The sequence below is a fragment of the Megalobrama amblycephala genome, linkage group LG5, assembly GCF_018812025.1.
Source record: "Megalobrama amblycephala isolate DHTTF-2021 linkage group LG5, ASM1881202v1, whole genome shotgun sequence".
Lineage (NCBI taxonomy): Eukaryota > Metazoa > Chordata > Actinopteri > Cypriniformes > Xenocyprididae > Megalobrama > Megalobrama amblycephala.
Window position 1 is genome coordinate 2052816 of NC_063048.1, and position 27357 is coordinate 2080172.

Here is a 27357-nt window from a genome sequence, read left to right on the forward strand (position 1 = left end):
AATGGAAAGATGAGGCTTATCAGCATGTCACAATATAACCCCGTTTGGACTTTATTTTCTGTTTTTCTGTAGTTTTTCTGTGATTTCCTGCCAATCTGTCATTATATTTATGCATTTAAATCACTAACTTGAAATTCGATTCAATATCAGTTATTTTGGATATAGCTACATAACAAATTTGCTCAAGAAAAAAAAAAAAAAAAAACTAATGCTGTAAATGGGAATCATGTGATACTTCATTAATATTGAAGGTTAAAATGAAGTGATTTGTATACAAATTTAAACTACACTTGAGGAATTTTTTTTGTAAAAATAAAGTAGGCCTACTAACTTTAAAATTATCCAATTCGTTTTTTGAAATATAAATGGTGGCTGTCAACTTGATGGATTTTATTCAAACATTCATTAGGCTATTGAAGAACATTAAAAATTATGATTAGGCCTAATATGTAATGTGCATATATTTAGCTGAATGCTCCTCTCTAGAGTTCACTTTTCTAGCTGACTAATGAGTTTATGGTCACTGAATATGTTTGTTCTGAGGTAAATGTGACGTTACGTGACATTGTTTACAAGCTGTTATAATGTCTTTCCGCAGTTAAAACACTGATTACGCGAATACACGAGACATGATATGGATTTAGTTAAGTTGTTCTGTATATTTTAACATAACGTTACCTTCGGAGGTTCATTCATGTTTATTTCGCGCTGTAACTGGTATTAAAGCAGAGAAGAGGATCAGTTCACGGGCGCTTCATGCTGCCGCTTCTCTTGAACTGATGAGGCGCTACAGCGGTCACGACACATTGAAGAGCGCCAAAACGGTATTTATGTTTTTTTTTTTCGTAGTAAAATGGCCAGAATTTGAAATATGAGACTACGTTTCATGTCAAAAGCAACAAACCACAAATCATATTGTGATTTATTGGATGGTTACGTATCCTCGCGCTTTTTAAGTGGGTATACGGAAATCCTTGACCTTTCCTAGTGGGTATACAGCGTATACCTGCGTATCACGTAGACTACACCACTGGGCACATATTATGTTTCATTGGTATCAGATTGGTGAATCTCTCTTCAGGTTGGGCAGTAGATATTCACCGGGAATAAGACACTATTTCTCGTGGAGATGATGAAAGGGAATTTCACTGTTTTGTTTTTTTGTTGTTGTTTTGTTTGTTTTTCTCTGACAGTCAGTCATGTGACCTTCAGTCACTGATCCGTTCATGACGCTTGAATATTTCAGTCTTGACGGCTTCTCGGTTCAGTTTTCATACTCTGTTGGATGTTTTCTTATAGAAGCGGCTGAAGAGGAAGTCGACTCTTTTGAGACTGGTCAAACGGAAATCCCCAAACCTGCGCACATGACACACGCCGCCCGACAACATCTGCTGCTGACCAGATGAAAACTCATCTTTATTTTTCCAGCAGTTTTGAGAATCATATTTTAAGGCTTGTATTGTCTGCGGATCATTTTTGGCCCATTTTCAGTAAAAAATAAATGCTATAAATACCACCATCAGTTTTGTAACCAAGGCTTTGTTACATTGTTCAGAATCAAACACAAACATGCAATAGCAAATGATCCATTTTTTTCTTATAATGTTGCTTTTATAAAAATGCACAAGTTCCCCTTTTGGTCTTTACAGGTCAGATTCAGCTTCTCACCCCTCAAGCACAAACCCATGACAACAGAAAGCTCTACGGCTCTTTCTTCAACACCTGGAACCGATCTGCATCTTTGCGAGGAATGGATTTGTTGTGATTGACTGATGTGCAAAGTATACATGGAGATCTCAACAATAGATGCTAAAAATGCTAAAAAATAAATACTAAAAGCTCTACACCATTAATTTTATACAAATGACAGAATAAGTTCTAATAACAATCATTATAGCAAAGTGACTGAAATCAGGAAAATGGGAGTCATGTGCTGTAATACAGCTGTGATATTATTCTGACAGAACAGCGTTGATAGAGACGACATCTGTCAATCTCTGAAAAGAACAAAAAACAAACAGGGTTAGTTCACCCAAAAGTGGAATTTCTGGCATTAATTACGTGCATCTTTCAGAACACAAATATAGATATTTTTGATGAAATCTGAGAGGTATATGACTCCTCCATATAGACAGCAATATAATCAACACTTTCAAGGTCCAGAAAGGTACTAAAGACATTTTTAAAACAGTCATGTGACTGCAGTGGTTCAACCTTAATGTTATGAAGAGACGAGAATACTTGGAAACAAGGTATTCCGAAGATGAACGAAGGTCTTACGGGTGTGGAACAACGTGAGGGTGAGTAACTAATGACAGAAATTTCATTTTTGAGTGAACTAACCCTTTAAGGCTACTACATTATACCAATTCACATCTTTATGCACTAATCTTAATCTATATGCTGTTTTGTTATTAGTGTTTACAGTGAAAATTCCAAAAAGGAAAAGTTGCACTTTAAAAGGGCTATATGTAATTTTTTTTCAAGAATTAATCAGCATTTCTTTGAACAGCTTGTATCATATCTTAAAGGGGTGGTTGATTTTGATTTCACTTTAGTTAGTTAGTTAGTGTGTAATGTTGCTGTTTGATAATAAACAACATCTGCAAAGTTATGACGCTCAAAGTTCAATGCAAAGAGAGATATTTACTTTTAAAGAATTCGCTGTTTAAGGACTACAACAAACGGTTGGTAGGGACTACAATGATCTTCTTCTCTGGTTGGTGACATCACTAACCTTAAAATAGACCCTTTTCACAATGACGTCAGTTAACTTCCGCCTATCAGCAAAGCAGTGTATCAGTTGTTCCGTCTTACCTTCGCGCCGGCGACTTCTCTGGAAAATGCTTTAATAACTTTAAATGCGAACGGTTTATGTCAAGGATTTACACAGTCGGCTTCTTCTGGTAATGATATTTATTATTTCCTTTCTGTAACTGCCTTGGTTAGGGTTTCCACGAGCAGAAACTTTAGCAATGTTGTCATTGAATTGAGTTTTATCACAACGATTGTGTGTCCACACAAATCTGTTAGCCTATTTGGAATAACAAGAATATTGTCTTTAAAAAAATCTTTATTTTTAGAAATTGGTAGGCTATATGATGAGGCATATTGTTCTTGTGAGATTTATTTACAAATAATGGACATCTGGAAGTAACACGTCCACATTTAATACTCCGAAGAATTAATGGTGTTAAGATTTTAGATAATTTTACATCATACCAGTTTAAACTGAACTGCTGCAATATATTAAGATTGTATAATTTGTAATAAGTGTATTGAAAATACAAAACGGAAGTAGCCTATGTGTTCATTTAATGTTATTCCCTGGAGAAAAAATTTGATTTTGTTCATTTGCTGCTATACCAATGAGTACTGTTGTAAATCCTCTATATATATTTTTGTATGCGACGATCTTGTTCTGCAATAAAGAGACGAATGACAATGTTTTTTTTACTATGGTAAAAATGCCATGTACAAGAGTCAGTTTTTACAACATTAACAGTCTTCATGTAGAAATAGTATTATATTAAACACAATTTGTATTATTATGTATGCCATATTTATCGAAATAAAAGTATAAAAATAGACTTTGATATTTAAAAAGAATAAGCTTATGTTGATCTTCATTGTACATAGGCCTGTAGTAGGCACTGAAATAAGTTAGTGCATTAAGGTTTTAATTAATAGTTTTTTACTGCACGTAAATGTTGGAAAAATGCGTTTATTTCACAAATATATATAAACAGCTTCATCTGCAATAAAGACAGCAAAGTGTATGTATGGCTTCAGTACGTATTCAACTCCTCCGACTTTAAGCAGCAAATCGCGCCGATCGGTAAGTTTTTTTTTAGATCTGCGGCTGCCAAATACCTCACCTTGAATTTACATGAAATTGGGCGACTACAGTCATCCTTTAACCACATTTGTGGCATATGTACAAATATTGAGTGCACTTCATTCGAGTCGCGCTAGTATTCCACTATGCTGATGGAAGTGAGGATACACTGCTTCGAGTCCTAACGGAAGCTGTGTGACGTCATGTGAAAAGGGTCTATTTACATTTACGGTTTGAACAATGTAAGGCTGATCACCGTTACTGACAATCCTCATTTTGGCTGCGTGAGATTCTCCAGCTTTGTTGTTGTTGAGCTGTTAAAGCTCCGCCCTCTTCTGGAAAGGGGGCGGGAGCAGCAGCTCATTTGCATTTAAAGGGACACACACAAAAATGGCGTGTTTTTGCTCACACCCAAATAGAGGCAAATTTGACAAGCTATAATAAATGATCTGTGGGGGATTTTGAGCTGAAACTTCACAGACACATTCTGGGGACACCAGAGACTTATATTACATCTTGTGAAAGGGGCATTATAGGTCCCCTTTATTAAAAGAATGTTACGGTTCCAGAGAATAAAAAAAGAACTTGGCCGTGAGTATATCGGGGCCTTGAATGACATTTAGTCTCTTGTACGTTATGAGTACGAGCAGTAAGTTGCTCCTGCAATTCACTTAACGGCCACCGGTGTCGCTAATAACAAGGTTTTCTGAATTCCACATACAGCCCTTTTAAATACACCAAATGATGAACACTTCATGATTGGCTGGATTAGTTCCACCTTGTATTTGCATCACACACACTTCAAGATCATGTGGCAATAATATCAAACAGGTTTGAACATATGGCAGCATCTGTGACCTCGAAGACAGGCTCCGGATCACATCGCTGACCTGCTCATGATTAACGAGCATCGATTTGGCTGCAATCCAGAGGTTTTGTCGCAAACCCTGGAGATCTGTCTGAGACAGCAAAATCCAGCCAAAAGTCTTTATTTGCTTGCTTTAATCACTTTCACTTTTATTCTCGGGCACTCTCATCTGCTAAGCTGAACGGCCAATCAGAATTCTCTCTCTCAATGATGATGCCAACGGATGGCAATTCAACAGGCCCAAAAACCCTGACGATGTCCGGCTAGTGCCAGCGGTGCAGAACACACCGAAAACACCGGGCCGCATTAAACACATTTGTAATCTCTTCCGAATACGTGCTCACTTTCACTTTCACCTTCAACATCAGCTGTATCTTTCACATATCGTAAGATCGTAAGATCTGCTTGGTTAATAAACATTGTTCCAAATATCTTCCTTTGTGTACAGCAGAACAACAACAAAATTATACAGGTTTGGAACAACTTGATGGGGAGTAAATTACGACAGAATTTTCATTTTTGGGTGAACTATCCCTTTAACGGCTGAAGAAGCAGCGCGAGACGTAATGAATCTGGATGAACTCGGGGCCGATTCAAGAAGCAAGGAATCAAGAAACATTTACTGGACCTCAGATATAAAGAACAAATATCTGCCAATAGACAGAAAAATAAACTTAATTCAAAATGAAAATATTTTTCTCACCTAACTTAGGCCCTGTTTACACTAGTGCATTTTCATTTTAAAACCCTGTTGAAAAAGCCAGCATGCTGGTAAGGTAGGTTTTGAAGCTGGTATGCTGGTTTGAGCTGGTTTATGCTGGTCCAGGACCATTTTAGGACCAGCATAGGACCAGCATAAGATCAGCATAAACCAGCTCAAATCAGCATACCAGCTTCAAAACCTACCTTACCAGCATATGCTGTTAAGGTAACAGGAAAAGCATACATTTTGCTACAGTTCGGACCCATCATTTACAGTCCTGCAGTAACAATACTGCAGCTGCCTACATGCACAAGAGGCAACTGTTTACACTTGTACATGCATACCCAGTGTGCATAAACGATAATGTGAAATGCGTTTTTGCTTGTGTAGTGTAGATGGAGATCGTTTCTGAAACGCTGTAGAAACGGCAGTGTAGACGAGGATCGTTTTCATTTTAAAACGCCGTTTTTAAACAAAAACGCACCAGTGTAAACGGGGCCTGACAGATATTTGTTCTTTTTTTTAAGCACAAACTCACTTCACTTTGATGCATTTTGTCAGAAACAAGACTTAATATCTTCAGTCTTTTTGCTTCTCCAGTAAATGTACCTTGATTTAAGAATGTTTAGATATTTGTACTGGAAAACAAGACAGATATTCTGAGGAAGAACATAATTTTTGTAGTGCATTTACTAATAATATTACCCTCTCAATACAAATGACCTTTAGACATAAATCACATCAGGTTGGATGTCAGTGAAATCAGATGTCAAGGGCTTTTGTGTCTGATCATCAATACTCCTCAAACCTGATGTTACACATCTAAAGAGGCTTATATCCTCACACAAATCTTGAAAAGTCCTGAAATTCAGTGCAGGACTCATACTGGACTACATCTACAGTGATTTCAAGCTGTTTTTGTCAGTCGGTTGTATTGAAAAGACCTGCTTGAAAATTCTTCAAAAGTTCTGCCTTTGAATTCAGCTGAAGAAATGACGGGTTTGAAACGGCACAAGGATGAATGAATGACGGCTGTCTGTCTGATTGACAGTTGGCTGATTTCTCAGCTCTGTGCCTCTGGAAGCCTCACTGGAGGATCATGATGGAAGCTCCTGAAGTCAAGCGTCTCAGCAGGGCTGTGTGACGTTCATATGCTGCCGGACACAATGTGGACACGAGAGCGGAGACGGCATGAGAACTTCATGCAGATGTGAGTGGAGGTGGAAGCAGAGGGAGTCCAAGCATGACGGAGAGGTGAAGCTGAGCTGGTGGAGAAGAATGGCTCTGATTCAGGCCTTTCATGTCTGCAGGCCCATGCGTGTCCAATAGCCTGTGTGTGTGTGTGTGTGTGTGTGTGTGTGTGTGTGTGTGTGTGTGTGTGTGTGTGTGTGTGTGTGTGTGTGTGTGAAGGGGAAGCGGCTCAACATGTTGAATGGAGCTTTTGTTCTGGGCCGGCTGTGGCTTTTTTACATTCTGCAGTGCTGCAGATGGAAGTGAAGCGGCCCGCATGAGACGAGCATTGAAATGAGCTCCTCCTCCCGCCATGATCCGAGCGTCACTCCTCCTCCGTCCTGCAGGAGTGAGTCACCGGAGCACACGGCCCGGAACACTCCGTCTAGACTCCTGATCTCCTCTCCTGACGGCCGATAGAGCTGGGCTTTTCAAACTGGATCCGGGTCCCTCTGGGGCCACAAGGGAGTGATGATATTGGCTCTGTGGAAACATTCAAAGATAAACTGTGTAAAAATGGAAAAATAAATAAATAATAAAATTAATAAATAATTAAATAAATCTATTGAAATAAAATAATAATAAAAATTGATTATAATAAATAATACACATGAATATTAAAATGATAATATAAATAATACAAATTAGATAAACAGATTAGATAAATAAGTAAACAAACTGTTTAAAAAACATAAAAAATGATTAAACGAAATAAGTAAAAAATACAAATTGATTTAAATAAATACAAATATAATGAAATATAAAATAAATAATACAAATATAATAAAAACATTCAAATGAATAATTAAATAAACAAATTAAAATAAATAAAATAAATACAATAAAAATGAGATTAAAAGAAATAATACTAACTAGATTTGATTACATGAATGAAAAAAATAAATAAAAATAAATAAATAAATATAAACAGTGCATCAATCTGTGCACAGGATGTGCATAAGTGCTCTGTGCCACTCTGAATTGGAGCATTTTATATTATAATACTTTTGCACAATGAAAGATTATTAATAGCCTGTCTTGTTCTGTCATATCTATCATATGTTGCTGCCTCATTAAAAAGCTGCCCTATACATTTAAAAGAAAAGACTTTTAATTTTATAGTAAACTTGTATAGTTTACTTGTTTTGTGTTTTACAACAACAAAGAGCAATGTGGAACATTTTACCTGATTTAGTGCTACACTTTTATTTATTCCGCACTAATGTTTTTTTCACTGAATGTTTAGATTTTATAAAATTATTCTGCACTCAGTTCTACATTTATTACAAAAAAATTGCCTGATACAGATCAGGCTGGTTCTGAAAATTTTATTGGTGCATCCCTAGTTTTTTTTTAGCACTGTATATATAAACTACATTGGCACAATCATCAAAGATGATCCAGTCGAAAGTTTCTAACAATTGCACCTTTTATTGCATGTATTTATTTTTATGTATGTGTTGTGGGTCACATGAGGGGCTACAGAAGCTCTAAAGGGGCATGCTGATGGGAGAAAAAACATGAGATGGGAGGAAAAATGATCTTTTAAGGCTTAATAATAATTAATTATATTTTGGCAAATGTCTTGGATTCCTCCGAGAAATTGCTAAACTTTTCAGTTCTTTGCAAGCAAAATCAAAGATTCTCGGGTCGATGCAAAGCATTGAAATATCTTTTTTTCTCCCATCTCATGTGTTCCATCACTGTCCCTTAAGTGTTTCCATAGGGGTTTGACTGCTGAAAGGAAACTGAAAATGGAAGGCGATGTTTGTTTGTTTATGTTGTTTCTTTTTCTTAAAAGTGACCCACATTGACTTGTACCTGTTGTACTTTACTAGCAGCCTACATTGTGGATGAAACCCTATTTGGAGTTGGTAATGGAGATTTGGAGAACCGAAAAAGTGTGTATCTGGATAAGGGTGATACAATCTGATTTTGCTGTGAAACACCAGCACAAGAGTAAGATGGATTACCTGATCCTGGATAGCAAAACCTGGGATTTCCAAATCTGTATAATTCTGATCCAGATTTCACTTTTTGAACAGTTGGTTCCCTGAGACATTTGTCAGGGTCTTGCGCCACCTGCTGGATCAACAGGGATGTTACAAACACATGTAAGGTGGTGTGACGCTGAGCTCCATGGTGTGATTAGCTAACAATTAAACACCTTGATTAAAAAAAAAATATTTATTTTATTTTATTTATTTTGCTTTTTTTGTATATAACCTCCAATCAATGTTTTGCATTGTTTCATAAGTACAGGCCTAATGAGTAATGGCAATTATCAATCCAAATGTACAATGTCAGAAACTTTTTCTCCAAGAGAACTGAGATCTAAGAACATCGTGTTGGTGTGTGTATAATGATTTCTGTTACTGTTAAAGACAGAATCATGTCTGCCGTATTCCAACCTTTAAGTTCACATCTCTCGACAAAAGGATTTCTACTGGCTTTTGGAAGGCTACAGAAAATAAGCTCTGTGAGCAACAAATGTTTATGACTTACCTGTGTTGTTCAACATGATAATCTTAAAAAGTATTTGTACCTGTATGATTATGCTGTAGCCTCTCCAGCGGTTTGGAAAATGAATAGGTGTTTGATTCATCCGCGGGCGCCATCTTCTGGCGAGCAGCGGGACTTCGGTCGGCGCACGACTCTCATAGTGCAATATGGGTATTCTCTAGTCATTGAGCGTACAGCAGTTGCTGTACGCCCGTTATTGCAGTGCATTTATGGGATTGAATGAGTGCACTATTTAAAGGGTATAGGGGGCGATTGAAGACACAGCCATAACAAGGACGATGGACTCACTGCTGTTTAAAAAAAAAAAAAAACGTTTTAGATGACTGTTCAAACTGCAAGCTCAAATAAAAAAAAATGATTAGTATCAGCTCGTGAATCAGGGTAAGGTAAGGAGACAGAACACTTAATTTTTTATTTAATTTACCATTTAGATATTTATACAACCACGCACATCAAATAATTAAAGAATAATAATCATGAGAATAAACTTTTACTTAATGTTTATTTTTATTATAATTCAGCTGATTACAAACATAGATCACAATGTCACTTTTTTAAAGATACTCAAATCATTAAGTAGAAAAATATTATTTAGAAAAGATTATATGCTAGTGGTGTTTTATTTATTAAAGGGTTAGTTCACCCAAAAATGAATATTCTGTCATTAATTACTCACCCTCATGCCGGTTCACACCAGTAAGATTAATCTTGTTAATCTTTGGAACACAAATTAAGATATTTTAGTTGAAATCCGATGGCTCCGTGAGGACTATAGGGAGCAGTGACATTTCCTCTCTCAAGATCCATTAATGTACTAAAAACATGTTTAAATCAGTTCATGTGAGTACAGTGGTTCAATATTAATATTATAAAGCGACGAGAATATTTTTGGTGCGCCAAAAAAACAAAATAACGACTTATATAGTGATGGCTGATTTCAAAACACTGCTTCAGGAAGCATCGGATCATAAATAAATCAGCGTGTCGAATCATGAATCAGATCGTGTGTCAAACCGCCAAACGGCTGAAATCATGTGACTTTGGCGCTCCGAACAGCAGATTCGACACACTGATTCATAACGATCCGAAGCTTCCTGAATCACTAAATAAGTCTTTTTTTTTTTTTTTTTTTTTTTTTTGGCGCACCAAAAATATTCTCGTGGCTTTATAATATTAATATTGAACCACTGTACTCACATGAACTGATTTAAATATGTTTTTAGTACATTAATGGATCTTGGGAGAGGAAATGTCATTGCTGGCTATGGAGGCCTCACGGAGCCATTGGATTTCATCATCCGAAGATGAACGAAGGTCTTACGGAACGGCATGAGCGTGAGTAATAAATGACAGAAGTTTAATTTTTGGGTGAACTAACCCTTTAATGTTCCCCATTCTGTTCTCTCTAGTTCACTTTACAGTACCAACTAATTTTGGCCTCATTCTAAATCTCTTTATACCTTCTGCATTCCCTGAGGCCAGAACATAGCCTTTATTTTCAAAAAATCATTTTTAAAAACACAGTTCCTGCAACCAGAACAGTTACACCAACAGCTACACCACTATATTCTCTATCTCTCACCCAAGAACGATCACCTCCTGTCATGCTACAGTATTCATGTCAACCAGTGGTTTTCTTGTGAATGGAGGGAGATGGATAGGCTTTAACTGACCCTCAGTGAACGCACCAGACTGGACACAGTACAGCACCTCACAGCCATCAATAATGGCAGCAAGATGTTGGCTGAACTGAGGTGGACAGCGAGATTGACCATTGGAGAGAGGGTTTCCAGACTGGCAGCTGAAGAAACCACCAAATGGCACAGAGAATCTTGTTCCGGCCTCATAATCTTTGCTCAGACAAACCATCATGCCATTAGACAAGAAGTTTAGAGCAATGTAGTTTGGAGGACAGCTACTGGATTTGGTCAGAGGGTTTTGTAAAGATGGTCCAAACAGACCTCCAAACAGATATCCAGAGTACTCAGGGATTTTTCCATTTGAGAAACAGGAGTAGGTGTAAATTTGTGCATGATGGACATGATAAACATTATTACAAATTAACTCTGGACAATGTCCGAATCCAAGGAAACCACAACTTTTATAATGTGTGTAGCACTCTTGACGAGTATAACCACTTGCTAATGTTTCAATGTGTAATAAGGTGGGATAGTAAAGTGGAGGACAGGAATAATCACCAGTGGCTGGATTTTTCTGTGATTCCCCATTACAGATTTCATTCCCATCTGGTGTCATTGGATTGCATTGTTGGTAAATGCCACCAAAGCTAAGATTGGTGACTGGACCCTCACAGGAATCATCATCTATGTTTGCCTGGAAGTTAAAATGTGGGGAATCTGGATTTACACACCCTGGACGTTTGTTTATGTTGTAGTATCGCTCTGCAGCCTGCTGAACTGATGAAGCCATTTTGTTAACTGTTAGTGCTGGGAGGTCTGGGAATGTGGATGGATTAAGAAAATAGTGCAGCGGTAGTCCAGAGCGGTCAATAGCCACCAGATTATTGAGCGTACTCTCTTGCCACTTCTGCAGGGTGATGCCTGGGTAGAATAAAGCTCCACCATGGCTCTGAATTAAAGAATATGTAATGTTACTCTGATACCCCTGAGTTTGTGAACTTTCTTTGGATTCCTTGCTGCTAATATCAAATTTAACTTTGTCGAAAAAGTTCAAGGCTGCTGATGCAGAAACAGAAGACATATCAAACTGACTTCTGGAGACAAAAGACTTTTTTAAATAGTCCTCTTGCACCAAAGTAGCACCAGCATCAACACTTGTAATGACATGGGTACCATAATCAAGTATGAGTTTCTCTGACAGGTAAATTGCTAGGCTGATTTGATTGTTATCAATAGCATCTGCGATTTCCACTGCCTGTTGAGTGAAGCGGGAGTCCAGAGTGAAGTCAGGATACGCCTTTACTGTGTACAGATGGTTACGGACCTGAGAAAAATAACAAAAGAAATGTGTGTTTGTGTGTGTTTGTGTATATCCTCCTGAGACCCAAGCATAGACTTTTGTCCACTGTAGTGGATATTATATTTCAGCAAATTTCTCGGACACTGTTCATGACACATTTTTAAGTCTGGATGTCCTGTAAGATACCAAATATTTGCAGGTTTCACCATGACACATCTCTCTCCCCTGCCTTTAAAAATGACTGACACTAATTGAATTATGAAATGTAGCACTGTTATGGAAAATGATATTTTTAATTACCATTTAAACCTGACTGATTTTTAAAATCGTTTGTCATAAATCAACATCTCAGGAAATTGTTATGGGGTTTCAAATCAAGCTTTCTGTTATGAAACAGTACATTGATTTCATAAATGTCCACTGTAGATGACATTGGACTAAAAGTATGTTTATCAGGCATTTTGGGAGACACAATAAGTGAATAGTGAAAGAAATTATATAATTATATAAGAAAATCTTATAAAAATGTTGCCAATTATTACTTACATTATTACACTGTTTTTTTTCATTACATTTTGCCCCAAGAACACATTAATATGCAAATTAGAATGGGACTATCCATTTATGGTAATTTTACACACATATTGCAAAAAGTAAATTAGTATATAAAATCTTTCTGTTATATTGTTCATAGTTGAGAATCATCTTTATACAATGTTTGGTTAAAGAAACCTAAAAATTGATTGGTGAATAAAATTTGTTTTTGCTTATACATGTCTTTTCATGCCTTGTTATTTTTTGAATAACAGAGTCCTGAATCCTGATGTAATGATGGCAGATAAAGTTCTTAGCAGATGGCTATCAAGGCAGTGATACTTGTGTTGATCTTCACTCCAGGATAATGATGATGCAGGCAGACGTGGAACAGATGACTCATGGAGAAACTCACTGAAGACACAGAGAACATGAGGGATCTTGACAATGGAAACAGGTAAGTAGTCCATAAGGTAAGCATAACAGGAAGTATGTCTTAACGAGATCGGACAGTGACTGAGTGCTCTGAAGTGTCTTTTATGCTGCGGTGGTGATGAGTGCTGATGAGTGTCAGGTGTTGCTAGTAATACTCAGAAGAGGGAGTGCGATGTGATTTATTGAGTGAAGAGCCTGGCATGTCTGTGACATTACCCCCCCTCCACGGTCCGCTCCTGAGGACTGTGGACCCCGACGTCATGGTGGTCGACCTCGGCCGTGTGGAGCAGGATGATTAAGATGTCTGGCATGGAAGTCATCGAGGAGACTGGGATCTAGAACATCATTTCTGGGGACCCATGACCGCTCTCCGTTACTGTATCCTTCCCAGTCGACCAGGTACTCCAGGTGTCCACCATGACGCCGGGAGTCCAAGATGTCATTCACGGTCTAAGCCGTCCCTTCGTCCACGATTGTCTTCGGCTTCGCCAGGCTCTGTGGAGGGAAGAACAGAGGGATCGTGAGGTTTTAACAGGGACACGTGGAAAACTGGATGAATTTTATACTCAGGAGGGACCTGCGGGTGACAGGGTTGATCCTCCGAATGGTGAAGGGGCCAATGAACCTAGGACTCAGCTTCCTACAGGGCAGGCGCATCCTGATGTCCTGGGTCGACAGTCAGACCTTCTGCCCTGGCTGGTAATCGGGTGATTGGCGCCAAAGGACTGCTGTTGTCCTGCGCCTGCGTAGGGCCCACTGGAGTTAGAGATGAGCTGAGTCCCAGACCCAGCTCTCCCGGAACCAGTAATCTACTGCAGGGATGTCCGATGGTTCCCTATCCCAGGGAAACAGTGGTGGTTGGAAACACATTTGAAGTGGTTGGAGTACACATTGAAATGGGGTGAGACCAGTGGTTGACTGACGGAGGGAGTTCTGGGCAAACTCGGCCCAACCCAGAAACTGGTTCCAGGAGTCCTGGTGGCCGTGACAGAAGGTACGTCTCCTGAATCTTCCTCTCTGTCTGCCCGTTTGTCTGGGGATGGTAGCCAGAGGAGAGGCTTACGGTCACACCTAGGAGCTTGTAGAAGGCCTTCCATACTGTGGAGGTGAATTGTTTACCACGGTCAGATACAATATCTCTGGGTAGTCCATAATATCTGAATACATGGTTAAACATGAGCTCTGCCGTATCCATAGCTGTTGGTAATCCAGGCAAGGGAATTAGTCAACAGGACTTGGAGACTCGATCCACAACCACTAGAATGCAGGTGCAACCATTGGAGACTGGAAGATCCGTTATGAAATCAACTCCTAGGTGTGACCATGGGTGGTTTGGAACGGGCAGATGTTGAAGTTTCCCGGAGGGAAGTCGCGGGCTCTTGGAGACAGCACATTCCCGGCACCCCTGTACGTACCTCCTGACGTCAAATGCCATGTTGGGCCACCAGAAGCACTGTTTAAGCAGCGAAAGGGTTTCATTGACCCCTGGGTGGCCAATGCCCAGTGAAGTGTGCGTGGAGTGAATCAGGGGAGTGCGCCGTGTTCATTGGATGTACTGCAATCGCTTGGGGCAACCCAGCGGGATGTTGGTGGCTCGGGGAGCATTTCGGCAGACCAAGTAATGGCGCTTACAAAGAGTTTCTCAGGAATGATCGGTTCTGGATCTTCGAGGTTTTCTTCAGGACTGTAGATACATGACAGAGCATCTGCTTTTACATTCTTTGACCCAGGGAGATAAGAGATGGTGAACTTGAACCTTGTGAGCAATAGAGCCCATCTAGATCTTTTGGCATCACGTAAATACTCAAGATTTTTATGATCTGTCAGAACTGTGAATGGGTGTTTAGCTCCCTCAAGCCAGTGCCTCCACTCCTCCAGGGCAAGCTTGATGCCCAGAAGCTCCCGGTTCCCGATGTCATAGTTAACCTCTGCCGGGTTGAGCTTGTAGGAGAAAAAGGCACATGGATGGAGCTTAGGTGGATTCCCCTGCTGCTGTGACAATACCGCTCCCACTCCTGTGGTGGAGACGTCCACCTCAACAAAGAATGGGAGGTCTGGATCAGGATGGGCCAGGAGGGGAGCGGTCGTAGAGGCTTCCTTGAGAGTGTCGAAGGCCTCCGTGGCGGCTGGAGTCCAGGACAGAGAGTTGGGCTTGTTCTTTAGCAGACTGGTGAGTGAACTGGTGATGAAACTGTAACCCTTGATGAATCTTCGATAAAAGTTTGCAAAACCCAGGAACCTTTGCAATTCTTTCACGGACATGGGAATGGTCCAGTTTGTTACAGATGTTACCTTCCTAAGTGTGGACACCACTGCGATCAATGATGTGACCCAGGAACTGCACTGAGGGCTGGTGGAAGGTACACTTCTCGGCTTTGAGAAATAGATGGTGAGCCCTCAGGCATTAGAGGACCTCCGCAACGTGGCGGCGATGGTCGGCCATGCTCCGGGAGTATATTAAAATATCATCAATGTAGACCAGGACAAACTTGTGCAGCAACTCCCGGAGCACCTCATGCATGAAATCTTGGAATACTAAGGGGGCGTTGACCAGTCCATACGGCATGACGAGATACTCGTAGTGGCCAGTAGGTGTCACGAAGGCTGTCTTCCACTCGTCCCCCTCACGTATTCTGAAGAGATTGTAGGCGCTGCTGAGGTCCATCTTAGTGAACACAGTGGTGCCGCATAGTTGTACCAACGCTGCTGGAACGAGAGGAATTGGGTACCTGAATTTGGTGGTGATCTTGTTTAAGGCTCGGTAATCGATACAAGGCCACAAGCCTCCGTCACGGCACCGACTTTGCCACGAAGAAAAAGCTGGAAGCAGCAGGGGAAGTAGACGGGCGGATGTAGCCTTGTGATAATGCCTCGTTGATGTACTCCTCCATGGCCTTCTCCTCAGGGATTGACAGTGTGTATATCTTTCCTCTGGACACTGGCTCACCTGGAATAAGGTCGATGGCACAGTCCCATGGCCGATGAGGAGGCAGCTTGGAGGCTTTCTTCGGACAGAAGACATCACTGAAGTGGGAATAACATGCGGGGATGTCAGTTGAATGTTTCTCTAGTGGGCTTTCCACGGAAGTAGCACAGACTTGGATATCATTGGAGCTTGGATGACTTGAAACAGGAAACTCAGGAGTACAGACTTGGAATTCTTTGGAACTTGGAAGATCAGGAACAGGAAACTCAGGAAAACATTCATGGAAACATTTGTTACCCCACTTCAGGATCTCTCATGTCCGCCCGATGGAATCCTCGTATGCAGCGAGATGCAACTGCACACGTGGATCGAGGCCCTGACGATAGGTTGTGATCAAAGCTTGTTCATTCCAACCACTTACATAATCTCTCACCGATCGGTGAATCCCACGCTGGTTTTCCAAACACTTCCTTGAAGTGTGAAATGAAGCCTGATAGAGACTGTACAATGGGACTTTTTAATGTCCAAAGCGTCTCCGCCCAGCGAAGCGCTTTTCCATCGAGTTGAGAGATTATAAAAGCCACCTTGGAATTATCGTCGGGATACAAGTGTGGTTGCATCTCCAGGACCAGTGAACACTGCAGAATGAATCCGTTGCAGTCCTCCGCCGAGCCAGAGAAGGGCGCCGGTTTGGCCAGGGGTCTAGCGGTTGCAACGGGTGCAGGAGAAGCAGCGGTGAATGTGGAAGTGGTCGCTGGAGGTGCAGGGGTGGAAGTGCTGATTAGCGTGCAACGAAGTGCATCGACCAGGTCTTGAAATGGATCCGGGTGACTCATATTGGTTGTTTGACGGTGTAGGTCCAGTCTTCTGTTACACACAGAAGGGGACGGAGACACAGGTTAATCGTATGTTTATTGAACAACCAGAGAGTTAAAGCAGAGTGCAGGTATGCAGGAATGCAGATAAAGTTCTAAGCAGATGGTTATCAAGGCAGTGATACTTGTCTTGATCTTCTCTCCAGGATAATGATGATGCGGGCAGACGTGGAACAGATGACTCACGGAGAAAACATTGAGGCCCCGTTTACACGTACATGGTTATTTTGAAAACGGAGACATTTCCCTTCGTTTGCTCCCTTCGTTTACACGCGAACGGAGAATTCGCCCCAGAAAATGAGTCTTTCTAAAAACTCCAGCCAGAGTGGAGATTTTGAAAATCTTCGTTTGCACGTTTGCATGTAAACTGAGACAAACGGGTGTTTAGGCAGCCAACGTCACAGGATGCGGCAGAGCTCGCACCTACGTCAAAAGTGCGACCTATGTTTACATGTGATCATGGAAGCGTTTAGAGTAGCAGTTGCATTTATGTTTATGTTATTCATTGCTATTTATGCATTTATGTTGGTGCAAACTCTTCTCGTGTATTATTCGTTGCTATTTTCGGGATTCTGATTGACTTACGTCGGCTTGAGCTTCTCGTTACACCACCACCTACAGGTTTGGCATGCTCTTGATGGCATATATACACGGGTACGTGTAAATGAACACTTTTCTGAAAACTGACATGTGTGCACAATGTTATTTTTGAAACCGGAGAGATTGAAATGTCCGTTTATGAAAATAGCCGCCCACGTGTAGACGTAGCCAGGAGTCATAGCCTATATATCATCATATTTTTACAATGTGAGATTTTAGCCAAATGACAGCAAAACTGATCCCCCACTACAGACAATAAACTTCGCAACCTGTAAGTTAAATTTTGGTAAAATGGTAATAATTTAATGCCACATGCAGTTATATGATCACATAAAGCCACAGTATCAACTTTGATGTATGTACATGTATGTAAAAATACTAAAAATAACTTTTGGTATACTTTGAATAGTATTTTGTTTATTTGTAGCTGAAGATGTTTCTAACAGGGGCGTTTCCTCTGAGTAGGCAGAGGCAGAGCCTCCTCAAAAAAAAATAGGATGAGAAAATAATCAATATTACATATAAAACAACACAAATATTACAAATTATGACATTAAAAAGAGCGCAAGTCACGCGTATTTCTTAAGGAACACTGCCCAACAGCGACACCCGCAGGTGAAGTTACACAGATTAGTCATGCTTTACAGTCAAGCGGCAACCTCCCCCTTTCTCTCGTGAAGCCAATACGGAAGTAACTTAAACTGCGATTCATCGACTGGCCGCTAGGGACAGGCTCCAAAAGAGAGCAGAATCTCATAGAGTCCCATGTTAAATTGGCCAAGTTTATAGCAGAAAAAAACATGTTTACAAGTTGGTTCAAATTGTGGTTTTGGTCTATACTGCTATTTTTGCCCTTCATGACAACTCTGAGGGGGGTGAATTTTTTTATAACTTATCCGTTTAAATTATATTAAGCCTTAAAGTTCTGCATAATTAAGGGCGTGGTCACTTGAGTGACAGGTATATTGCGCTGCTGTCTGTGAGCCGTCATGTTACCTCAGCTGCCGCTGAATTTGGCATCTCAGCCGTATTTGTGCTCGATTATTTTATACAATTATAAAATATGGCTTGCTGCATAATATTCGAGACTGATGTGTGTCTGTGTAGATGTGCATGCATGGGGAAGAGACACAGAACACACGTTGTTGGATCGTGGCATTGGCTGAAAGTTTTGGTTGTGAGATTTACTGCAATGACAATGGCGGGAGGATATCAAAATCCGACAGCACTGCTTGGATATTATAACTAAAACTGCTGCACTATTTTGAAAAAAATATACTTTGGACACAGGCTCATTTGTTTTGTTAGATACGATCGCTGCTCAGATTGCATCCTTTCTTGAAGAACGATGACAGAGAGCAGATCATTCAGAAGAAATGTGACGTTTTTTTGTTTTGCAATGGACATTCATATTTTACCCAAGTGCCACGGATTGGATTCATCTCGCGATCTCTATTTCATTATAAAGGTATGAAGTCCCATTTGATTTTCCATGTTGTTATTTGCACAACCAACACTACTGGTGTTGTATGGAGTTTCTATATCTTAAAAAACACAGTAGATTGACAGTAAACTTTTAGAACGTTCTGATGATAAAACTTATCTTCATTAATATTTTAGATCGTATCTTAGATAGATATATAGCTCCTTTGCTGCTAACATGGTCACGTCGAGCTAGGCAGGCGTGGTTTCAGCAACCAGTCATATCAGCTCAAACCACCTCCCCGCCTCTTTGCCCATTTTCAGTTATCCGGGAGTGACGTGCTGTGACGCGCAGCTAAGATGGCCGCGGCCTCATTTAGGCGTCAAAACTGCTGTTCAGAACTCTATGGGTGACGTCACGGACGCTACGTCCATATTTTTTTACAGTCTATGTTTACAGTCTATGGAGTCATGCCTCCCTTTCCTCTCATAGGAAACAATAGAAAATCATCAAACCCCCGGCGTGCAGTGGGTTTTGTGGGGGGCAAGTAAACAGATCACAGTTAGATATCACTGCTTTATGTCACGTCAAAATTAAACTTGAAATGGACTGAAAACATGACTGCGGGGTTTTTAGTGCAATGAGCTTGGTGAAATTTAAAATTCAATTCGTGTCTGTGACAGACGGTGTTTACGGAGCATGACTGATGATCCAAAATAAAAGAAAAAACCAAATACACAAATAAAATATATTGTTTAAATTATTATTGCCTTTAGTTATGATTTTGGAATGAATGTAGAAATGGTTAAAACACTAACTTGATGAGATTGACTTGGTTTTGATAAATATAATGTTTATTACAACATATTGTTAAGGTAAAATTACAAAAGAGAATTGTATTTGGTTTCTTTTTTTCTTTTTTGATGTACTGTAATGTAATGTTCATTTAACAAGGAAGATGTGTCAATTTTAAGAGTAATGCACATGAATGATTCATAAAAAAAAAGTGCCTCCTCATTTCAGAACACCACTGCACAACACTGGTTTCTAAGTATACTGCATATTTGAAATTAAAACACAATGCTGGCATAAAAAAATGTAAAGTTATTACAAATTTATCTTCAGCAAATTAATAAGAAAATTAGTAAACAATAGCCAAATATTGTGGTTTTGACTTACCTGAACCCGTGATGTTACAGATTTATCCCTCACTTGGTGGATTTTCATGTGTTTGTTTTCTTCAGAGTATTTTCCGTTAAGCACAGAAAGGAAAGAAGCATCAGCGTTAATGGAGCTTGACATAGAGCTTGTTTGGTTCAGCCATGACATGATGATCTCAGAGTTTGTCTCCACTCCGCTCACCTTCTGTGGAATAACAAAGACTTCATTTGGAATGAGATAGACATGGGAATAGCTCAGATTCATCACCCGTCCCATGTCTATGTTGCGCAGGTTATCCCAGCCTCCACCTGGTAGAACCTCCAGCGCTGTCAAACCTGAGTTCTTACGACACACACCAAGTCCATTACTGGGATGAATGGGTTGATAAAGGTAGGAGACATCGATAAAACAGCAGAGAATCAGCCGAAACAATGCTCTTGACACCATGATTGCCATGTATGTTCTGTGAAATGGCAGTGCTCCTTAGAATTTATTGAGAATGGGGCAGGGCAGCACGTGTCCCTCCATCCCATACCTGCTCTTATTGGCTTGTCTTTCATAGGCATACATGATAGGAAGTGTAATATTTGATAACCCTCTCTTCCCCAAAACCAGGTGTCGGTGTAGTAAATATTTACATTCCTTTTGTTCTGGTCTGGGTAGGGAAGGTGGCAGAGCAGCCATTTGGGGAAATTTGTAGCAGGCTCTCTTTGCCAAGATTGTTTTATTGTTTTAATTTGCACTATTTGAGGAAGGACAACAATCAAGGAGATACACGTGTGACGATCAAAGTCAACATCAGGGCCCGTATGTATAAAACATCTCAGAAATGCTCTTAAGAATAGTCTTAAGTTTTGACTTAAATGTCAAAAAATTCTTAGTAAAGAGTAGGAGTTTTCTAAGAGTACGAGACTTTTATAAAGAAGCTAAAAGCAACTTTTAGTAAAGTGTAAGACGGATTCTTAAGTGCTGACTTAAGTGTTGTGAACTAAGGACTACAATGATGTCAATTCAAAATGGCCGCCCTTAACCTCTGATCAGCCAATAGCGAGCCTGGAAGGGTGAAGTCACAGCAGCACAACACCAGTCATTCAATGTTATTATAAAAAAACTATAATAACAATAATAATAATTAAAAAACGCAAACGTTATCTAATTTAAATTGATTTAAAAGCAATAGCTTTGCATTGTGCAAAATTATCACACATTAGTATTGATGGTGTGAATCTTTTTCTATTGATATATGTCTCCTCATTTACAGTTAGAGCAATGATGTGTCATGAGTTCATCAACGGCTCCAACAACTCCAGGGAAACCCACAGTCAACATAAAAGTGGCTTGATTTTGCTGCATGGTTTGATTGTCAGTCAGACAGTCAATGAACTGCCATAGAGTAGAGGCCAAATGTGATGTCCAGCCATATGAAAACTGACATCTTCAACCTTAATTCAACTTAATTCAACTTTTAAAAATGTGTTAAAAGATGTAAGCACATCAACTAGCTGTGCTTGGAGTCAATTGTTTCATATGTGATAATGAAATTAAATTTCAGCTGGGGTTCGAGACTGACTCGGATCAGGCTGGTTAGGATTGGAGTGTGAGTTTTGGAGGTGGCGCAATGAAGAGAGGGGTGTGTTTGTTTGGGTTGATTTCAGATATCAACAGCGTTCAACAACAAATTTGAGAAATCACATACAGCACATTTAAATGTATTAAAATGTATTAAACATATTAATTATTGTTTAAGTAATTTTTATTACATTTATTTAAAGTTATTACATTTCTTATTAGGTCAGTTACAAAAAGAATTGACAATCAAGTTTATATCATTTTATCAACTCCATGTCATCATATAACTCCAATACATCATATCTTCATTGGAAAGCACGTGTCTCCTCTTCTTTGCTGCAATCTTGCTACTCCTAACTAGGTTAAGACACCTCTACAGCTCTCTTAAATAATTTAGGAGCTGAGACCTAGTCTTGACACTTAGGAACCTTTATAAATCACACTTTTTCTTAAATCTAAGAATAAGAGTAAAATTACGTCATTAAGTCAATAATTGAAAATACGGGATACCCAGAATAATCAAATATGTAAATGAATACATAACCAATAGTTATGATTAATTCCTAATTAGAAACACAATCTAAAACTAATAATCATTTGAAATTGGAGTCAGATTAAACGTGCAGCTAAAGTAAAATTGAAGTTAAATCCTAAAAATTAAGTGAACTTCACAGGAACGCTTAAAAGACATTCAGACATTATACCAAATGTGTTAAGTGTTTATTGTTCACTTGACTTGCTTGCTAACTGCAGCAAGTTTAATCGATAACACTTTAGAAATATTGATCCTTCATTAATGAATAACTACACAGGAACAAATGAGTAATGCATTATTAACACTATAGTAACTACTATTAACTATCAAGTAACTCTGATGAATGGATTAGTAAGTAATAGTGCTCAGTTGAAGGTGGTAGTTCACTATTAATTAATCAGTAACTACTGTTTTTTTCATTCCTCCCAGAGAACTACTAAGAACTACTATATACAGGTTCATAATTACCATGAATAATGCATAATGTATAATTAATTCTAAAGTAAAGGTCTTGGTAACACACTAGTAATGACTGAAGTATTATCAAATACTTAAGAAGGAATTACTAATTATTTGGATCAGTATTCTAAAGTGAGAAATATGATAACTCTCTAGTAACTACTGAAGTCACTGTAAACTTTTGAGGTTTTTGTACAGTAATTCCTTATGATTTATTTGGTAACACTTAAGTAATTACTAGTGGGTTACTATGATCTTCACTTTAAAATACTGATCCAAATAAGAAGTAGTTACTTTAGAGTTATATAGGAACTCTTGAGTTATTACTATCCAATACTTTACAAAAACCTCAAAAGTTTCCAAAGACTTCAGTAGTTACTAGAGAGTTATCATGTTATTCACTTTAGACTACTGATCCAAATAAGTACTGATTTTATTATAAAACATTATCACAAGCTTACCGTTGTGAATCGGGCTAAGATAAGGAGATAGTTTTGAACACTGGCTTGTTATGTATTTGCTCAATAACTGATTTTGGAACATTTTTAACCAAAAACGTTATGGACAGCAGCTTTAAATGTTGTGGGGTTGTTTATGCATTAGCCTAAATACCAGCTTAATTTAGCAAAACAATAATTTCAGGGACATTGCGAGACACAGTTCTTTTTTGTCTTCTGTGTATTATGAAGTCTTTGTGAAACTGCACAGCTTTTCCAGTTCATATAGATTTGAACGACATATGCTCCGTCCTACAAACACATTTTCTATCATGTATGCCAATGAAAAACGATCAAGCCAATCAGAGTAGTTATGGGGCGGAGCGACCTGTGCGGCCCGGCTCTGGTCTGCAGGCTGTGAATAAATATTTATTTATCCTATAGAAAACAATTGTATAATTAGTTTGCCTACTATAAAAGCCAGAAGGCCTCATGGCCTACGTGACAGTGATTACAAGGATCAAACGTAACTGTGAAATTATCTTGGCCACTAAGCACATTTTGTTTAGTCTGGGATTTTTCCAGTAGATGACAGGTGGCTGTGAAATGAATAAGACCATTATTAACAGGTGTGAAATGAATGTCACTTGGAGGCTTCTTGCCTCTGGGGAATTTTGGTTGCCCTTACAAAAAAGAACTGCCGTATATTGTATTGATAACTAGATGTTACAGTAGACGGAGGACAGACACAGGTATAGCGTAACACAGTCTTTTATTTTGACCACAGGAGAGCAAGGAGAATGAAACAGGTGAGAGAACTGGTAATAGTTTGACTTGAACTGATAATACGTGGGATAGTTACTGTCCTTTTCTTTGCAGGGAGTTAGACGCTGGAGACTGGAGATCGTTGGAGCACTTGGAAGCTGACGGGAACACACTCACGGAGCAGACGAGGCACACAATGGGAATCGACACGATGAAGACAGGTAGGTATGCGAAGAGGAGTCCTTGAGGTAAGCATAAACATGTAGGGTATGCAAACGAGACCGGACGTGGAGTACTGTGTGCGTGAGTGCTTTATAGTGCTGTTGATGAGGAGAGTGATGAGGTGCAGGTGGCGGTGATCAGTATTCTGGAGAAGGTGCGCGCTGTGATTGGGTGACGTTGGAACCTGACGTGTCTGTGACAGTACCCCCCCTCCACAGCCCGCTCCAGAGGGCCGAGAACCCCGACGCCGTGGTGGTCGTCCTCTTCCCCGCGGTGCCGGTTTCTCAGGGTGACTGTCGTGGAAGGTTTGGAGTAAACTGGGATCTAAGATGTCGTTCCTTGGGACCCAGGAGCGTTCTTCGGGACCATATCCTTCCCAATCCACCAAGTATTCAAGCTGACCACCACGACGCCGGGAGTTCAAGATCTCTCGAACCTCGTACGCAGCTCCGTCCTCCAGGATGAGTGGAAGGGGGGTTCGGCGGGAGCCACGTCAGGTCCTGTGGGAAGAACAGAGGGATGGTGAGCTTTGAGGAGTGACACATGGAAAGTTGGATGTATACGGTACCCTTGTGGAAGGCGGAGTTGATAGGTGACCGGGTTGACCTGCTTGACGATGGGGAATGGGCCAATGAACCTGGGACTCAGCTTTCTGCAGGGCAGACGCAGTCTGATGTCACGGTGGATAGCCAGACCATCTGACCAGGCTGGAAGACCGGGGTGTTGGAACGTCGGAGGTCGGCTACCATTCTGCGTCTGCGCAGGGCTCGTTGCAGCTGGTGGTGTGCTGAGTCCCAGACCCTCTCGCTCTCTCGGAACCAGTAATCCACTGCCGGAACGTTGGAGGGTTCCCCATCCCAGGGGAACAGTGGGGGTTGGTAACCGAGTACACATTGAAACGGTGTAAGCCCAGTAGTTGACTGTCGGAGAGAGTTTTGGGCGTACTCGGCCCAACCCAGGAACTGGTTCCAAGAGTCCTGGTGGTCATGACAGAAGGTACGGAGGAAGCGGCCAATCTCCTGAACCTTCCTTTCCGTCTGCCCGTTCGACTGGGGGTGATATCCAGATGTTAGGCTGACGGCCACACCTAGGAGTGAGTAGAAGGACTTCCATACACGGGATATGAATTGAGGCCCTCGGTCGGAGACGATATCCTCTGGAATTCCGAAATATCTGAAGACTTGGTTGAAGAGTATTTCGGCGGTCTCCATTGCAGTAGGTAATCCAGGAAGTGGAATTAAACGACATGAGAACCGGTCCACAACAACTAGGATGGTGGTGTATCCGTCTGAGACAGGGAGATCAGATATGAAGTCCACTCCTAGGTGTGACCAGGGGCGATCTGGAACGGGCAGCGGAAGGAGTTTCCCAGCTGGCAGATGACGAGGAGACTTGGAGATGGCACACTCCCTGCAGCCCTGCACGTACCTTCTGACGTCGGCCGCCATCCCTGGCCACCAGAAGCGTTCTTTCAGCAACGAGAGGGTCTCATTGGCCCCCGGGTGACCAGTGCCAAGTGACGTGTGGGCTGAGTGAATGGTGGGAGTGCGTCGTGTCCGTGGAAGATAGAGCAAGCCTGGTGGACAGCCCGGCGGAGGGTTAGTGGAGGCATTGGAGGAGGGAATGGTCTCCTCTGACCATGTTATGGGACTCACGATGAGGGAGCTAGGAATGATGGGTTCTGGTTCCTCAGTCTTTTCCTCAGGGGCATGTAGACGGGAGAGAGCATCCGCTTTTACATTCTTCGTACCAGGGCGGAAGGAGATCGTGTAGTTAAAGCGGGAGAAAAACATGGCCCAGCGAGCTTGTCTAGGGTTCAATCTTTTCGCAGAGCGAAGGTACTCCAAGTTTTTGTGATCCGTTAATACTAGGAAAGCATGTTTGGCTCCCTCCAGCCAATGCCTCCACTCTTCCAAGGCAAGATTGACCGCTAGAAGTTCCCTGTCTCCGATGGAATAGTTGACTTCCGCCGGGCTGAGCTTGCGGGAGAAGAAGACGCATGGATGGAGTCTACTTGGGGTCCCCTGCTGCTGCGATAACACCGCTCCCACTCCAGTGGTAGACGCGTCCACTTCAACAATGAATTGTTTCTCTGGGTCAGGATGTACGAGTAAGGGAGCGGTGGTAAAGGCTTCTTTGAGCTGGTTGAAGGCGTTGGTGGCTGCCGGGGTCCAGGACAGAGACTTGGGCTGGTTGCGGAGTAAACTGGTGAGTGGATGGGCGATAGAGCTGTAACCTTTGATGAAACGTCTGTAGAAATTTGAGAAATCGAGGAAACGCTGGAGTTCTTTTATGGTGGTGGGTTCTGGCCAGTTGGTTATGGATTCCACCTTCCTCTCGTCCATCCGGATGCCACTGTGGTCGATGTTATATCCCAGGAATGAAACGGTAGGTTGATGGAAAGTGCATTTTTCGGCCTTGAGGAACAGATGGTATTGGCGAAGGCGGGTGAGGACCTCCGCAACGTGTTGGCGATGTTCGGCCTGGCTCCGGGAGTAGATGAGAATGTCGTCTATGTAGACCAGGACAAACCGGTGGAGAAACTCCCGGAGCACCTCATGAATGAAGTCCTGGAATACGGAGGGGGCGTTGACTAGTCCATACGGCATGACCAAGTACTCGTAGTGGCCAGTAGGGGTGATGAATGCGGTCTTCCACTCGTCCCCCTCACGTATCCGGATGAGGTTGTACGCGCTACGGAGGTCCAACTTCATGAACACAGTGGCACCACGGAGATGTTCTAGGGCAGCTGGGACGAGAGGAAGGGGGTAACGGAATTTCACAGTTATTTTGTTGAGTGCACGGTAGTCAATACAGGGCCGCAAGCCTCCGTCCTTTTTAGCCACAAAGAAGAAACTGGAAGCAGCAGGGGAAGTAGACGGCCTGATGTAACCTTGGGCGAGGGCTTCCTTGATGTAATCCTCCATGGCCTTCTCCTCCGGGATGGAAAGAGTGTAGATCTTTCCCTTGGGCACTGGTTCACCCGGAAGCAGGTCGATGGCACAATCCCATGGCCGGTGTGGAGGCAGCTTGGAAGCCCGCTGAGGGCAAAATACGTCGCTGAAGGGGGCGTAACACTCAGGGATTTCAACAGAACGTTGTTCAACAGGACTTTCGATGGACGTGGCGCAGAGAGAGAGATCAGGTGAGGAGATTGGTGGAACTGGCAGATCCGTCAAACAGTGCTTGAAGCAAGTGTCGCCCCACTTCAGGACTTCGCCCGTCTTCCAGGAGATGGTCGGATTGTGCTGCTCCAACCAGGGGCGCCCCAGAACCACGTCAGCGGTGGAGTCCTCCAGAACCAGCAGATGCGC

The 27357-nt window shown here is 41.2% G+C and overlaps 1 long non-coding RNA gene and 1 pseudogene across 1 annotated transcript; one reads left to right on the forward strand and one right to left on the reverse strand.

Moving 5' to 3' along the window:
* The first annotated feature begins 459 nt into the window (after nt 1-459).
* LOC125268192 lies at nt 460-1516 on the forward strand. Its single transcript, XR_007184822.1, has 2 exons — nt 460-824; nt 1300-1516. It is a non-coding gene; the product is annotated as an uncharacterized LOC125268192 (long non-coding RNA).
* An 8958-nt stretch (nt 1517-10474) lies between these two features.
* LOC125268293 lies at nt 10475-20527 on the reverse strand (annotated as a pseudogene).
* Nucleotides 20528-27357: the final 6830 nt, after the last annotated feature.